Source organism: Triticum urartu, chromosome 7A (assembly GCF_056163025.1).
Source record: "Triticum urartu cultivar PI428250 chromosome 7A, HENAU_Tu73, whole genome shotgun sequence".
NCBI classification, from domain to species: domain Eukaryota; kingdom Viridiplantae; phylum Streptophyta; class Magnoliopsida; order Poales; family Poaceae; genus Triticum; species Triticum urartu.
The window spans coordinates 182,972,709-182,988,965 of NC_141879.1; the positions used below are offsets into that span (position 1 = coordinate 182,972,709).

The following is a 16,257-nucleotide window of genomic DNA, read 5'->3' on the forward strand; positions in this document are numbered from 1 at the left end:
CATGCAAGTTCTTTTCCATAAGCACGTATGACTATATTCGGAATACATGCCTACATTACATTGACGAACTGGAGCTAGTTCTGTGTCACCCTAGGTTCTGACTGCCACATGATGAACCGCATCCGGCATAATTCTCCATCACCGATCCATTGCCTACGAGCTTTCTATATACTGGTTTACGCTTATTTACTTTCCCGTTGCTATTGTTACAATCACTACAAAATACCAAAAACATTACTTTGCTTTCATTACTCTTTTGTTACCATTACCATCACTATCATATTACTTTGCTACTAAACACTTTGCTGCAGATACTAAGTTTCCAGGTGTAGTTGAATTGACAACTCAGCTGCTAATACTTGAGAATATTCTTTGGCTCCCCTTGTGTCGAATCAATAAATTTGGGTTGAATACTCTACCCTCGAAAGCTGTTGCGATCCCCTATACTTGTGGGTTATCAAGACTAATTTCTGGCGCGGTTGCCAGGGAGCATAGCTCTATTCTTTCAGTCACTTGGGATTTATATCTGCTGGACACTATGAAGAACTTGAGAGATCCAAAAACCAAGATCTATCCCTCAACTACGAGGGGAGGTAAGGAACTGCCATCTAGCTCTGCACTTGATTCACCTTCTGTTATGAGTAAGCTTGCGACACCTAAACCTACTTCTACTATTCGTTCTGATATGTCGCATGTTATTGATGATGCTACTTCTGCTATACATGATACTTATGATGAAACTACCTCTATGCCTGATACTACTATGCCACTTAGTGATTTTCTCGAGGAACGACTTGCTAGGGCTAGAGAGATTGAAAATATTGAATCTTATTATGAAGATGAAAGTGATGATGAAGAATCACTTGTTACTCCTGAGGGTTATTTATTTAATCAAGATTCTTCTTTAGCTATTTTTGCTTGCAAAGATAGATATGAACTCAAAAGGTTATTAGCTAAATGGAATAAGCAATCTCTAAATGCTAGGATGAGACCTGACCCTGCTTTTGCTACTTCACCTATCTGTGTTGCTGATAAGGATTGTGAATTCTCTGTTGATCCCGATATAATTACTTTAGTTGAATCTGATCCTTTTCATGGCTATGAATCTGAAACTGTTGTGTCACATCTTACTAAATTAAATGATATAGCCACCCTGTTCACTAATGATGAGAGATCTCGCTACTTTTATATCCTTAAAATATTTCTGTTCTCATTAAAGGGTGATGCTAAGATATGGTTTAATTCTCTTGATCCTGGTAGTGTGCGTAGTCCCCAGGATATGATTTATTATTTCTCTGCTAAATATTTCCCTACTCATAAGAAACAAGCTGCTGTAAAGGAAATATACAACTTTGTGCAAATTAAAGAAGAGAGTCTCCCACAAGCTTGGGGGAGGCTTCTCAAGTTACTTAATGCTTTGCCTGATCATCCTCTTAAGAAAAATGAAATACTTGATATCTTTTATACTGGACTAACCGATGCTTCCAGACATTACCTGGATTGTTGTGCTGGGTCTCTTTTCAGGGAAAGAACACCGGATGAAGCTGAAATCTTATTGAATAATATGTTGACAAATGAAAATAATTGGACACCTCCGGAGCCAGCTCCTGAGCCAGCTCCTGCTCCAATTAACGATCCTATTCCTAAACCAACTCCAAAGAAGAGAGGTATTCTATTTCTCAGTCCTGAAGATATGCAAGAGGCAAAGAAATCTACGAAAGAAAAAGGTATTCAAGCTGAAGATGTTAAGAATTTACCTCCTATTGAAGAAATACATGGTCTTAATTTACCGCCTGTTGAAGAAACATATGATCTTAATCCTTTATTTATTGAAGAACCTCCAGACCTCGATAACCCGACACAGGTAGTAAAGGTAAATTCTCTCTATAGATATGATAAAGCTGAAATCCCTCCTACTAAAATTTCTAGTCAATGCTTGGATGAGTTTGATAATTTTATGTTTAAACAAGAAGACTTCAATGCTTATTTTGGTAGACAATTAAAACAAGATGCTGATATGATTAAATACTTGCGTCTTTATATGGCTAATATTAGAGGTGAACTTAAACTTGTTAGCAAACATGCTTCTATGGTTACCACTCAAGTAGAACAAGTACTTAAAGCTCAAAAAGAAATGCTCAATGAGATGAATAGTAAGAAAAATGATTATGCTATTAAAGTGGCTACTAGAACTGGTAGAATGACTCAGGAACCTTTGTATCCTGAAGGCCACCCTAAGAGAATTGACCAAGATTCTCATAGAAATAATATTGATGCACCTAGTTCTTCTAAAAAGAAGAAAAAGAAAAATGATAGAACTGTGCAAACCTCTAGTGAACCTATTGCTGAACCACCTGATAATCCAAATGATATTTCTATTTCTGGTGCTGAAACTCAATCTGGTAATGATCATGAACCTAATGAAAATGCTAATGATGATGTTCATAATGATGCTCAACCTATTAATGATAATGATGTAGAAATTGAACCTGCTGTTGATCTTGATAACCCACAATCAAAGAATCGACGCTATGATAAGAAAGACTTTGTTGCTAGGAAACATGGTAAAGAAAGAGAACCTTGGGTTCAGAAACCCATGCCTTCTCCTCTCAAACCATCCAAGAAAAAGGATGATGAGGATTTTGAGCGCTTTGCTGAAATGATTAGACTTATCTTTTTGCGTATGTGATTGACTGATATGCTCAAAACAAATCCTTATTCTAAGTATATGAAAGATATTATTACAAATAAAAGAAAGATACCGGAAGCTGAAATTTCCACCATGCTTGCTAATTATACTTTTAAGGGTGGAATACCAAAGAAACTTGGAGATCTAGGAGTACCTACTATACCATGCTCCATCAAAAGAAACTATGTTAAAACTGCATTATGTGATCTTGGAGCCGGTGTTAGTGTTATGCCTCTCTCTTTATATCGTAGACTTGACTTGAATAAGTTGACACCTACTGAAATATCTTTGCAAATGGCTGATAAATCAACTGCTATGCGTGTCGGTATTTGTGAGGATGTGCCTGTTGTGGTTGCAAACGTTACTATTTTAACAGACTTTGTTATTCTTGATATTCCCGAGGATGATAGTATGTCTATTATTCTTGGAAGACCTTTTCTTAATACTGCAGGGGCTGTTATTGATTGCAACAAAGGCAATATCACTTTTCATGTTAATAGTAATGAGCATACGGTACACTTTCCGAGGAAACAACCTCAAGTTCATAGTATCAATTCATCGGAAAAATTCCATCGATTATATTTGGAGGTTTTGAATTTCCTCTTCCTACTGTCAAGAAGAAATATGATATACTTATTATTGGGGATGTGCATATCCCCGTTGAGGTAACCTAGTGTTATTCAAAATTTCTCTGGTTTCATGTTAATCGGAATGAGTTTGTTAACAAGACTTGATCAACCTTGTTAGTGGATTCCTTTTGACGAGCATGAGATGGATGAAACTAGAAGCACAACCTCATGTACCATGTCTATACTTTCTGTTATTTAGTTGAAATAAAGTAAAAATAAATAATTCTCTGTCTGTTATCTGATTATCCGTGTAATATAAAAATACCTCGAAAATAAAAGTTCTCCAAATGCCTTGAAAATTAAATATGTTTTTCTAGAATATTTGAGGATTTATGGAACAAAGAACACACCAGGGGGGCCAACCACTTTGCCACGAGGGTGGACGGCGCTCCCACCCCCCTAGGGCACGCCCCCTGCCTCGTGGGCCCACGGTGGCCCTCCTCCACTTATTCTTTCAGCCACACACTTCATCTTCCTCCCCCAAACACAAAAAACCAGCTCAAACCCGAGTCCAAGCTCGATTTGCTGCCATTTTCGATCTCCTTGCTCGAAGCACCTCTCACAAAACTGCTTTGGGAGATTGTTCCTTGGTATGTTACTCCTCCATTGGTCCAATTAGTTTTTGTTCTAGTGCTTTATTCATTGTAAATTTGTGCTGCTTAGGTGACCTTGTTCTTGAGCTTGCATGTCAAATTTATATGGTCAAAAGTACTTTTGATGCATGATATAGGCCCTAGGCACTTGTAGGAGTAGTTGCTATCAATATTATTGAGTTTGGTTAACTTTTATTTTGAAGTTACTAAAAATTTCAGAATTTTTCAGAAAATGATGAGGAGATTATTGAGGGGCTCATGGAGCCAAAGCTCGAAGGAAAAGGCACCGAAGCCTAAGTATAATTTGCCGCGCACCGTAGAGGTTCGGGAGTGTGAATGGCCCTCCGAGGATTTCTTGAGAGCAGCCGGGATTTATGAAGATTTTCATGAGTTGTCTCATAATGCAGGACTCACCGCTTTCCTCCACGACCAATGTGATCAGTATCTCTTACTCACAAATACCTTTGTGCAAAACTTTCATTTTCATTCTAGGAACTCACCACCTACGGTGTAGTTTCATTTATATGATGAGCATAAGGAGATGTCTCTTTATGATTTCTGTCAGATTTGTTTAGTCCCTTTTGGGGGCAAGACAGAAGAACCACATCATGATGATGTGGAGGGATTTATTAATACTATCACTATAGGGGAAACTAGGAAGGTTTCCGATGCACGAATCACTAGCATACATTTTCCTGTCTTACGTTACTTTGCATTATTTGCTAGTCGTTGCTTAATTGGTCGCGGAAACTGTGGAAACCTTAGTATCCCTGATACTATTATTTTTCTCCAAGGTTTATATAGTGATAACACTTTTAGTATGGGCGGCATTATTGCTAGACGGTTAATTATGAACCGTACTAAGGGTCCCATCTTTGGAGGCATTTATGCTACACGCCTAGCTGCACATTTTAACATACCTATTAGGCATGCTAAGAAGGAAGAAAGTGCTGCCTCGTGTTTATCTAGATTATAAAAGTATGGAGGCACATGATTTTATTGTTAAGAATAGGGAAGGAGAGCTTAAATATCAATTGTTCTTTAATAAACATCATCCTGAGACCATTACCTTGCCTGCTCCTGCTTTGTTTGATTTGACTATAGGAAAGTACCTTGTTCCGTTGACGGCTATCCACGCCTACCGGAACCCTGCACCAGCCGAGGAGCCAGAACCGGAACCACAATTTGATCCTTCACGACAGTCTAACTATCAGTGGGATCCGGAGATGATTGCCAGCCAGTGGCAATTGGGGCCTTCTTCTTCCTCATCACAGTACGACCCCAACAATTATTATTATGGATATCAGCCAGGCCAGCCGTGGCCATAGACCAACTTAGGCCAAAAGCCTAAGCTTGGGGGAGTACGTATTTCTCACCGACATTACATTATGTTCACAGACACTCATTGCTAAATGTCGGTGCTCATACTTTTTCATTGTATCATCCATGCTAGTTTATTTTCTTTTATGCTTTCTTCTTATGTGTTTAATGAACCTTAAGAAAAAAAATTAGTTGTAGCTTTTAATTAATTTTACTTTCCATGCTTGCAGTAGTAATTAAAAAGAAAACCCAAAAATATTTCATGTTCTTCTTTTGCTTGTTGGGAGCTTTCCCGTGTAAATAGTTTTATTTCTTTTCTTTTCTTTGGGGGTCAGTAGGAGAAGACCATGATTAAATTGTTGAAATGGCTCTTATATGCATTATTGTTTATCTGACAAAATAGCCCATATTGCCTTGTCTTCTCCTGTTTATTGATTGCTCACAGATTCCAGCTTATTCCAATGCACGTGCACTCTTATTATTATTCACGTCATTTGGTTGTGCAAGTGAAAGGCAATTATGATGATATATGATGGACTGACTGAGATGAGAAAAGATGGTACGAACTCGACCTCTTTTGTTTTTGTAAATATGATGAGTTCATCGTTCTTGATGCAGCTTGTTATGAATAAAGATGTTTGCAATGACAATTAGAGATCATAGTTGCTTGTGCCATGCTTGATTAGCTATGAGTTATAATGGTTTACCTTGCGTGCCAACATGCTATTAAAATGGTTATGATGTGGTACGATAGGGTGGTATCCTCCTCTAAATGATTTAAGTGACTTGACTTGGCACATGTTCACGCATGTAGTTGAAACAAATCAACATAGCCTTCACGATATTTATGTTCATGGTGGACTATATCCTACTCATGCTTGCATCCAATGTTTATTAATTTTAATGCATGTACATGACTGTTGTCACTCTCTAGTTGGTCGCTTTCCAGTCTTTTGCTAGCCTTCACCTGTACTAAGCGGGAATACTGCTTGTGCATGAAAACTCCTTAAACCCCAAAATTATTCCACATGAGTCCACTATACCTTCCTATATGCAGTATCTACCTGCCGTTCCAAGTAAATTTGTATGTGCCAAACTCTAAACCTTCAAATAATCATCCTATTTTGTATGCTCGAATAGCTCATGTATCAACTAGGGTTGTCTGTATCTTCCATGTTAGGCGGGTTATTCTCAAGAGGAGTGGACTCCGCTCCTCACTCACAAGATAAATGGCTGGTCACCGGGATGCCCAGTTCCATGCTTTATGCAAACTAAATCAAAATGATTGCAAACAAAACTCCCCCTGGGACCTGATGTATGTTGGAGCCACTCGTTGTTTCGAGCAAGCCATGGATTGATGTTTGTTGGTGGAGGGGGAGTATAAACTTTACCATTCTGTTTGGGAACCGCCTATAATGTGTGTAGCATGGAAGATATCGCCATCTCTTGGTTGTTATGTTGACAATGAAAGTATACCGCTCAAAATGTTATTCACCTTTATTTCAAAACCGAGCTCTGGCACCTCTACAAATCCCTGCTTCCCTCTGCGAAGGGCCTATCTATTTACTTTTATGTTGAGTCATCACCCTCTTATTAAAACGCACCAGTTGGAGAGCACCGCTGTCATTTGCATTCATTACTGTTAATTTATATTGGGTGTGACTATGATGGATCTCTTTTACCATGAATTACAATGTCTAGTTAGTCCTTGATCTTTAAAGGTGCTCTGCATTTATGTTTTGCGGTCTCAGAAAGGGCTAGCGAGATACCATCTTGTTATATCATATTATGATTGTTTTGAGAAAGTGTTGTCATCCGAGTTTTATTATTATGGCTCTCTAGTTGATTATGCTATTGACATGAGTAAACATGGGACCTAAGAATTATTGCAAATATGGTTAGTTATATTCTTTGGTGAAAACTTGAATGCTAGCTTGACATATTTACAACAACAAGAGCAAACAGAGTTTGTAAAAGTTTTTCTTTATTTCTTTCAGTTTGTCAACTGAATTGCTTGAGGACAAGCAAGGGTTTAAGCTTGGGGGAGTTGATACGTCTCCAACGTATCTACTTTTCCAAACACTTCTGCCCTTGTTTTAGACACTAACTTGTATGATTTGAATGGAACTAACCCGGACTGACACTGTTTTCAGCAGAATTGCCATGATGTTGTTTTATGTGCAGAAAACAAAAGTTCTCGGAATGACCTGAAACTCCACGGGATATCTTACAATAAATAATAAAAAATCCTTGCCAAAGATGAAGACCAGGGGGCCCACACCCTTCTCAAGAGGGTGGGGGCGCCCTAGGGGGGCGTGCCCCCTACCTCGTGGACCCCTTGGAAACCCCCCGACTCCAACTCCAACTCTATATAACTACTTTCGAGGAGAAAAAAATAAAGGAGAAGAAATCACCGCGTTCTACGATACGGAGCCGCCGCCAAGCCCTAAAACCTCTCGGGAGGGCTGATCTGGAGTCCGTTCGGGGCTCCGGAGAGGGGGATTCATCGCCGTCGTCATCATCAACCATCCTCCATCACCAATTTCATGATGCTCACCGCCGTGCGTGAGTAATTCCATCGTAGGCTTGCTGCACGGTAATTCCATCAAGTTAGTTTTGTTAGGGTTTGATCCTTAGTATCCACTATGTTCTGAGATTGATGTTGCTATGACTTTGCTATGCTTAATGATTGTCACTAGGGCCCGAGTGCCATGATTTCAGATCTGAACCTATTATGTTTTCATCAATATATGAGAGTTCTAGATCCTATCTTGCAAGTCTATAGTCACCTATTATGTGTTATGATCCGTTAACCCCGAAGTGACAATAATCGGGATACTTACCGTTGATGACCGTAGTTTGAGGTGTTCATGTATTCACTATGTGCTAATGCTTTGTTCCGGTTCTCTATTAAAAGGAGGCCTTAATATCCCTTAGTTTCCATTAGGACCCCGCTGCCATGGGAGGGTAGGACAAAAGATGTCATGCAAGTTCTTTTCCATAAGCACATATGACTATATTCGGAATACATGCCTACATTACATTGATGAATTGGAGCTAGTTCTTTGTCACCCTATGTTATGACTGTTACATGATGATCCATATCCAGCATAATTATCCATCATTGATCCAATGCCTGAGGGCTTTCCATATACTGGTTTACGCTTATTTACTTTCCCGTTGCTATTGTTACAATCACTACAAATACCAAAAACATTACTTTGCTTTCATTACTCTTTTGTTACCGTTACCATCACTATCATATTACTTTTCTACTAAACACTTTGCTGCAGATACTAAGTTTCTAGGTGTGGTTGAATTGACAACTCAGCTGCTAATACTTGAGAATATTCTTTGGCTCCCCTTGTGTCGAATCAATAAATTTGGGTTGAATACTCTACCCTCGAAAGCTGTTGCGATCCCCTATACTTGTGGGTTATCAGGTTGGGAGCGCTTGCCGTTATTTGGTCGCTTTGGCTATGTATAAATGATAAGGTTTTTAACGATAAAAGTACTTCACTAATGCAGGTTATCTACAAATATATTGGGACTCTTCGTTTATGGTGCTCTCTACAATGCGTGGAGAATCGAGACCTATTTACGGAGGTGTGTACATGATTGGAGGATATGGGAGGGATACATTTACCCAACATGGGTGACAGCATGATTTTAGGATTGGCCCACCTCCACTTTAGGTGTTATACAGACTCTACATGTTTTTTGTATTCCGCCTTTTATTTTTTGTTTGTACAAGAGGACTTTGTTTGTCTGTGTGCATCTTAACTATGCAGAGGCCGGGTGTAATGCTTAAACCTTTTAAGTAATAAAGCACCCCTATTTGAACAAAATCTTTCACAATCCTGATCATGCCTCCTTTTCTACTTCTCTTTCACCATCTCTCCAGAACGAAATGAGTCACCATCGAAGCTTGGCCCGGCAATTTTGCGAAGGTTCCTCCTCCGAAGACGAGGAACTCATGATAGCTGCAATCATAGCAGAGGAAGATCAAGCCCAGTTGGATGCTCCACGACGTGGAGATTCACAACCGCGATGTCAATCTCTTCAGCGCGATTTTGCAGAACGCTTTTAGAACCTCCACAAAGACTATTTTGCACAGAAATGTACCTTCAAGGCAAGGATGTTTCGCAATATGTATGAAACTAGTGCATCTATTTCATTTTCACCACAGTAGTCTCTCTTCATGTCTCATTTAAGTTTTTCTTCACAGGTATAGAATACATCGTCCTCTTTTTCTGCGCATAGCAAGTGCTATAGGGGCACATGATAGCTGTTTTTCCCTGAGAAGAAATAGTGTTGTGGTTCATGGTTTGCATCCTTATCAAAAGTTGACCACAATATTTCAAATCTTAGGTTAATTATGTGATAGCAGCTGATTTTACCTATCAGTATTGTTGGCTAGCAATTCCACCGCTTTAGAAAATCTTAGATGATTTGTGCGTGCTGTGTGATCGAGGTCTTCGGGGGTCAGTACCTGAGATCTCCAAATGCTGAAGATACTGCTAGATTACTTGCAATTGGAGAGCAAAGCGGGTTTCAGGGTATGCTCAGAAGTATCGACTACATGCATTGGAAGTGAATAAATTGCCCTACTTCACACAAAGGTTTTTTGTTGGCCATAAACGCGTACCCACAGTCATTCTTGAAGTCGTTGCTTCACAAGACCTTTGGATTTGGCATTCTTTCTTTGGTTTACCAGGATCTCATAATGATATAATGTTCTCCACCATTCACCCGTGTTTGCAAATCTAGTTGAAGGGCATGCTCCAGAAGTGAATTATACCATTGATGGTCACAACTACAACACGGGGTATTACATTGCAGATGGCATATATCCGCAGTGGGCAGCATTCGTGAAGACAATTCCAAATCCAAAAGGTGAAAAGAACAAAAAATTTCTCCCGGTTTCAAGAAGCATGTCGGAAGGATATTGAACGAGCCTTTAGTTTTTTGCAAGCTCGTTTTGCTATTGTACGTGGACCAGCAAGGTATTGGGATCTGGAGACACTCGGAGAAGTGATGACAGCTTGTATCATCCTACATAACATTATAATAGAAGATGATTTGTTCAAGTCTTGTAGACTACCATTATGGTAACATGGGAGAACTAGTGATACCTGCTCACCAAGAGGCGGCTACATTGACTCAGTTTCTTCAAAGTGATATTCGAAACAAACAAGTTAACCGACAACGTCAACTTCATCTAGTTGAGCACCTGCGGCAGATCCGTGGACTGATGTAGCTTTAATAATTGTTAGGTGTTAGTAATAATGTAGTCTATGTCATCATTTTAGATTATGCAAGGGTGTAATGTTTTTAAATTATCATGTTGTGTAAGCAGTACCTTCTATTATTCTCTACATAATGGAAGCAATTATCTAGTTAACATAGTCAAGCAAATGTTTCAAAGACATAGTACAGATTACTACACATAGTTCATCCAAATGGTTCTAAGATAATAAGTAGTACAACTTACAACACATAGTTCATCATCCAAATTGTCAAAGACAATAACTAGTACAGATTACTACACATAGTGCATCCAAAAGGTTCGAAGATAATAAGTAGTACAACCTACAACACATAGCTCAAGCCGACGAGTTACGATGTCGGTTGATGATCTGGCCCTTCCTTAATTTGTAGAATTCTTGTTCTTGCTCGTCCATTCCAGTAAGGTCCATGCTCATTATTTTGCTTTCTTCAACCCCCATCATCCGTTCTTCCGCCATTCTCATGATTTGTATATTTTCTTCTTCTAATTCCATCTTTTTTCTCTTGTATTGCAAGTTTATTTCTTTCTCTACCAACCTACATTCTTCTCTATATTTTTCCATTGCAACCATGAGCTCAAATTTCTCTTGTCTCTTTGACTCCCTAGTCTCCAAGATACCACCAAATGATTCCATGGCACTACTATTATATGTAGTGGAAGAACTTTGAGCCCGTCGTATTGCATCTATAGCCCTCTTGATTCTAGGTGCCCTTTTCTTGGGAACAACTTTAGAGGGAGATGTAGCTTCATCCTCAAACACACTAGCAGATGATGAATCGGCAGTATCCAACTAGGATGTCTTCTACTTTTTTTGAGGCCGAGATTTCCACTTCTCCGTGTCTTCCAACTTATTAAAGCAATGCATCAATCCAAATGATTTATTTTCCTTGTCTCCAAGCATATGAACAATACATGAACCATGCAAAGCAATATTTGTTACCTTATTATCATGCGTCATCCCATTTTGGTTCCTATTCAGGAGCTGAGCATAACTTGCACAAAACCAATTCACTTGTTCTTGAATAAAAGCCCAACGACGTTGAAGAGAACCTTGTGTGTGCCATGGTCTTCAGATTAATTGGCATGGAAGTAAGCATCGATTCTTTTCCAATAACAATCACAATATTGTTCTACACCTATGATTGGATGTTGAGTTATCTCGAGGTATGCATCCACCAAAGTTAAGTCTTCAACCTTGCTGACATTCTTTTGCCTCTTCGAAGCACTTGCTTTCTTGACTTTGCTTTCAAAGACCTTGCTTTCACAGGAGGGGTAGGTTCTTCAGTCCCTTCGAGATCAGTTTGTTGTTCTTCATGCCCTTTGAGATCAATTTCTTGTTCTACATGCCTGATACATCTCCAACGTATCTACTTTTCCAAAAACTTTTGCCCTTGTTTTGGACTCTAACTTGCATGATTTGAATGGAACTAACCCGGACTGACGCTGTTTTCAGCACAATTACCATGGTGTTATTTATGTGCAGGAGCAAACGTTCTCGGAATGACCTGAAACTTCATGGAGCAAATTTTCAGAACAAATGAAAAATACCTGCAAAAGATGAAGGCCAGGGGGGCCACCACCTCTCCACGAGGGTGGGGGGCGCACCCCCCTACCTCGTGGGCCCCCTGTTGCCTCTCCGACTCCAACTCCAACTCCATATATTGTGTTTCGGGGAGAAAAAAATTAGAGAGAAGAAATCATTGTGTTTTACGATACGGAGCCGCCGCCAAGCCCTAAAACCTCTTGGGAGGGCTGATCTGGAGTCCGTACGGGGCTCCGGAGAGGGGAATCCGTCGCCATCGTCATCATCAACCATCCTCCATCACCAATTTCATGATGCTCACCGTCGTGCGTGAGTAATTCCATTGTAGGCTTGATGGACGGTGATGGGTTGGATGGGATCTATCATGTAATCGAGTTAGTTTTGTTAGGGTTTGATCCCTAGTGTCCAGTATGTTCTGAGATTGATGTTGCTATGACTTTGCTATGCTTAATGCTTGTCACTAGGGCCCGAGTGCCATGATTTCAGATCTGAACCTATTATGTTTTCATCAATATATGAGTGTTCTTGATCCTATCTTGCAAGTCTATAGTCACCTATTATTTGTTATGATCCGTTAACCCCGAAGTGACAATAATCGGGATACTTACCGGTGATGACCGTAGTTTGAGGAGTTCATGTATTCACTATGTGTTAATGCTTTGTTCCGGTTCTCTATTAAAAGGAGGCCTTAATATCGCTTAGTTTCCATAAGGACCCCGCTGCCACGGGAGGGTAGGACAAAAGATGTCATGCAAGTTCTTTTCCATAAGCACGTATGACTATATTCGGAATACATGCCTACATTACATTGACGAACTGGAGCTAGTTCTGTGTCACCCTAGGTTCTGACTGCCACATGATGAACCGCATCCGGCATAATTCTCCATCACCGATCCATTGCCTACGAGCTTTCCATATATTGTTCTTCGCTTATTTACTTTCCCGTTGCTATTGCTATCATCACTACAAAATACCAAAAACATTGCTTTTACTACCATTACCTTTTGTTACCGTTATCACTACTATCATATTACTTTGCTACTAAACACTTTGCTGCAGATATTAAGTTTCCAGGTGTGGTTGAATTGAAAACTCAGCTGCTAATACTTGAGAGTATTCTTTGGCTCCCCTTGTGTCGAATCAATAAATTTGGGTTGAATACTTTACCCTTGAAAACTGTTGCGATCCCCTATACTTGTGGGTTATCAAGACTATTTTCTGGCGCCGTTGCCGGGGAGCATAGCTCTATTCTTTGAGTCACTTGGGATATATATCTTCTGATCATTATGAAGAACTTGAGAGATCCAAAAACCAAGATCTATCCCTCAACTACGAGGCGAGGTAAGGAACTGCCATCTAGCTTTGCACTTGATTCACCTTCTATTTTGAGTAAGCTTGCGACACCTACACCCGCTTCTGCTATTCGTTCTGATATGTCATATGTTATTGTTGATGCCACTTCTGCTATGCATGATACTTATGATGAAAACTACTTCTATGCTTGATACTACTGTGCCACTTGGTAAATTTCTTGATGAACAACTTGCTAGGGCTAGAGAAATTGAAAATATTGAATCTGATGATACTGATGAAAGTGATGATGAAGAATCACTTGTTATTCCTAAGGGTTGTGTTTTTTTATCAAGAAGCTTCTTTAGCTATTTTAGCTTGCAAAAATAGAAATGAACTCAAAAGGCTATTAGCTAAATGGAGTAAGCAATCTCTAAATGCTAGAATCAAACCTGACCCTGCTTTTGCTACTTCACCTATCTTTGTTACTGATAAGGATTATGAATTCTCTGTTGATCCTGATATAATTACTTTGGTTGAATCTGATCCTTTTCATGGTTATGAATCTGAAACTGTTGTGGCACATCTTACTAAATTGAATGATATAGCCACCCTGTTCACTGAAGATGAGAGAACTCGTTACTTTTACATCCTTAAAATATTTCCGTTCTCATTAAAGGGTGATGCTAAAATATGGTTTAATTCTCTTGATCCTAGTTGTGTGCGTAGTCCCCAGGATATGACTTATTACTTCTCTACTAAATATTTCCCTGCTCATAAGAAACAAGCTGCTTTAAGGGATATATATATAATTTTGTGCAAATTGAAGAAGAGAGTCTCCCACAAGCTTGGGGGAGGCATCTCCAATTACTTAATGCTTTGCCTGATCATCCTCTTAAGAAAAATGAAATACTTGATATATTTTATAATGGACTAACCGATGCCTCCAGAGATTACCTGGATAGTTGTGCCGGTTCTGTTTTCAGGGAAAGAACACCGGATGAAGATGACAAATGAAAATAATTGGACACCTCCGGAGCCAATTCCTGAGCCTATTCCTAAACCAACTCCGAAGAAGAGGGGTATTCTATTTCTCAGTCCTAAAGATATGCAAGAGGCAAAGAAATCTATGAAAGAAAAAGGTGTTAAAGCTGAAGATGTTAAGAATTTACCTCCTATTGAAGAAATACACGGTCTTAATTTACCGCCTGTTGAAGAAACGTATGATCTTAATCCCTTACCTATTGAAGAAACTCATGGTCTTGATAACCCGACACGGGTAGTAAACGTAAATTCTCTCTACATATATGATAAAGCTGAAATCACATTTACTAAATTTGCTAGCCCATGCTTAGATGTGTTTGATAAATTTATGGCTAAGCCATAAGACTTTAATGCTTATTTTGGTAGACAATTGAAATACAATTCAAATATGATTGAACACTTGGGTGATTATATGGCCAATGTTAAAGGTGAACTTAAACTTATTAGTAAACATGCTTCTATAGTTACCACTCAAGTAGAACAAGTACTTAAAGCTCAAAATGATTTGTTCAATGAATTAAATAGTAAGAATAATGATAATGTTGTTAGAGTGGCTACTAGAACTGGTAAAATGACTCAGGAACCTTTGTATCCTGAAGGCCATCCTAAGTGAATTGAGCAAGATTCCCAGAGAAATAATATAGATGCACCTAGTCCTCTAAAAGGAAGAAAACTAAAAATGATAGGACTTTGCATGCTTCTAGTGAACCTGTTATTGAAACACCTGAGAATCCAAACGATATTTCTATTTCTGATGCTGAAACTCAATTTGGTAATGAACTTGAAACTAGTAATAATGTTAATGATAATGTTCATAATGATGCTCAACCTAGTAATGATAATGACATAGAAATTGAACCTGCTGTTGATCTTGATAACCCACAATCAAAGAATCAATGTTATGATAAGAAAGATTTTGTTGCTAGGAAACATGGTAAAGAAAGAGAACCATGGGTTCAGAAACCCATGCCTTTTCTTCCCAAACCATCCAAGAAAAAGGATGATGAGGAATTTGAGAGCTTTGCTGAAATGATTAGACCTATCTTTTTGCGTATGCGATTAACTGATATGCTCAAAACAAATCCTTATGCTAAGTACATGAAAGATATTATTACAAATAAAAGAAATATACCGGAAGATGAAATTTCCACCATGCTTGCTAATTATACTTTTAAGGGTGGAATACCAAAGAAACTTGGAGATCCCGGTGTACCAACTATACCATGCTCCATTAAAAGAAATTATGTTAAAACTGCTTTATGTGATCTTGGAGCCGGTGTTAGTGTTATGCCGCTCTCTTTATATCGTAGACTTGATTTGAATAAGTTGACACCTGCTGAAATATCTTTGGAAATGGCTGATAAATCAACTGCTATACGTGTCGGTATTTGTGAGGATGTGCCTGTTGTAGTTGCAAACGTTACTATTTTAACGGACTCTGTTATTCTTGATATTCCCGCGGACGATAGTATCTATTATTCCTGGAAGACCCTTTTTGAATACTGCAGGGGCTGTTATTGATTGCACTAAAGGCAATGTCACTTTTCATGTTAATGGTAATTAGCATACGGTACACTTTCCGAGGAAACAACCTCAAGTTTATAGTATCAACTCTATTGGAAAAATTCCATCGATTATATTTGGAGGTTTTGAATTTCCTCTTCCTACTATCAAGAAGAAATATGATATTCTTATTATTGGGGATGTGCATATCCCCGTTGAGGTAACATCGTGTTATTCGAAATTTCTCCAGTCCCATGTTATTCAGAATGAGTTCGTTAACAAGACTTGATCAACCTTGTTAGTGGATTCCTTTTGATGATCATGAGATGGATGAAACTAGAAGGCACAACCTTCTG

The 16,257-nt window shown here is 38.9% G+C and overlaps 2 pseudogenes; one reads left to right on the forward strand and one right to left on the reverse strand.

Annotated features, from left to right (window-relative positions):
• Positions 1-9,250: 9,250 nt before the first annotated feature.
• Positions 9,251-10,106, forward strand: LOC147958888 (uncharacterized; annotated as a pseudogene).
• A 731-nt stretch (positions 10,107-10,837) lies between these two features.
• LOC147958889 (uncharacterized) overlaps positions 10,838-16,257 on the reverse strand; it is a 47,867-nt pseudogene continuing 42,447 nt past the window's right edge.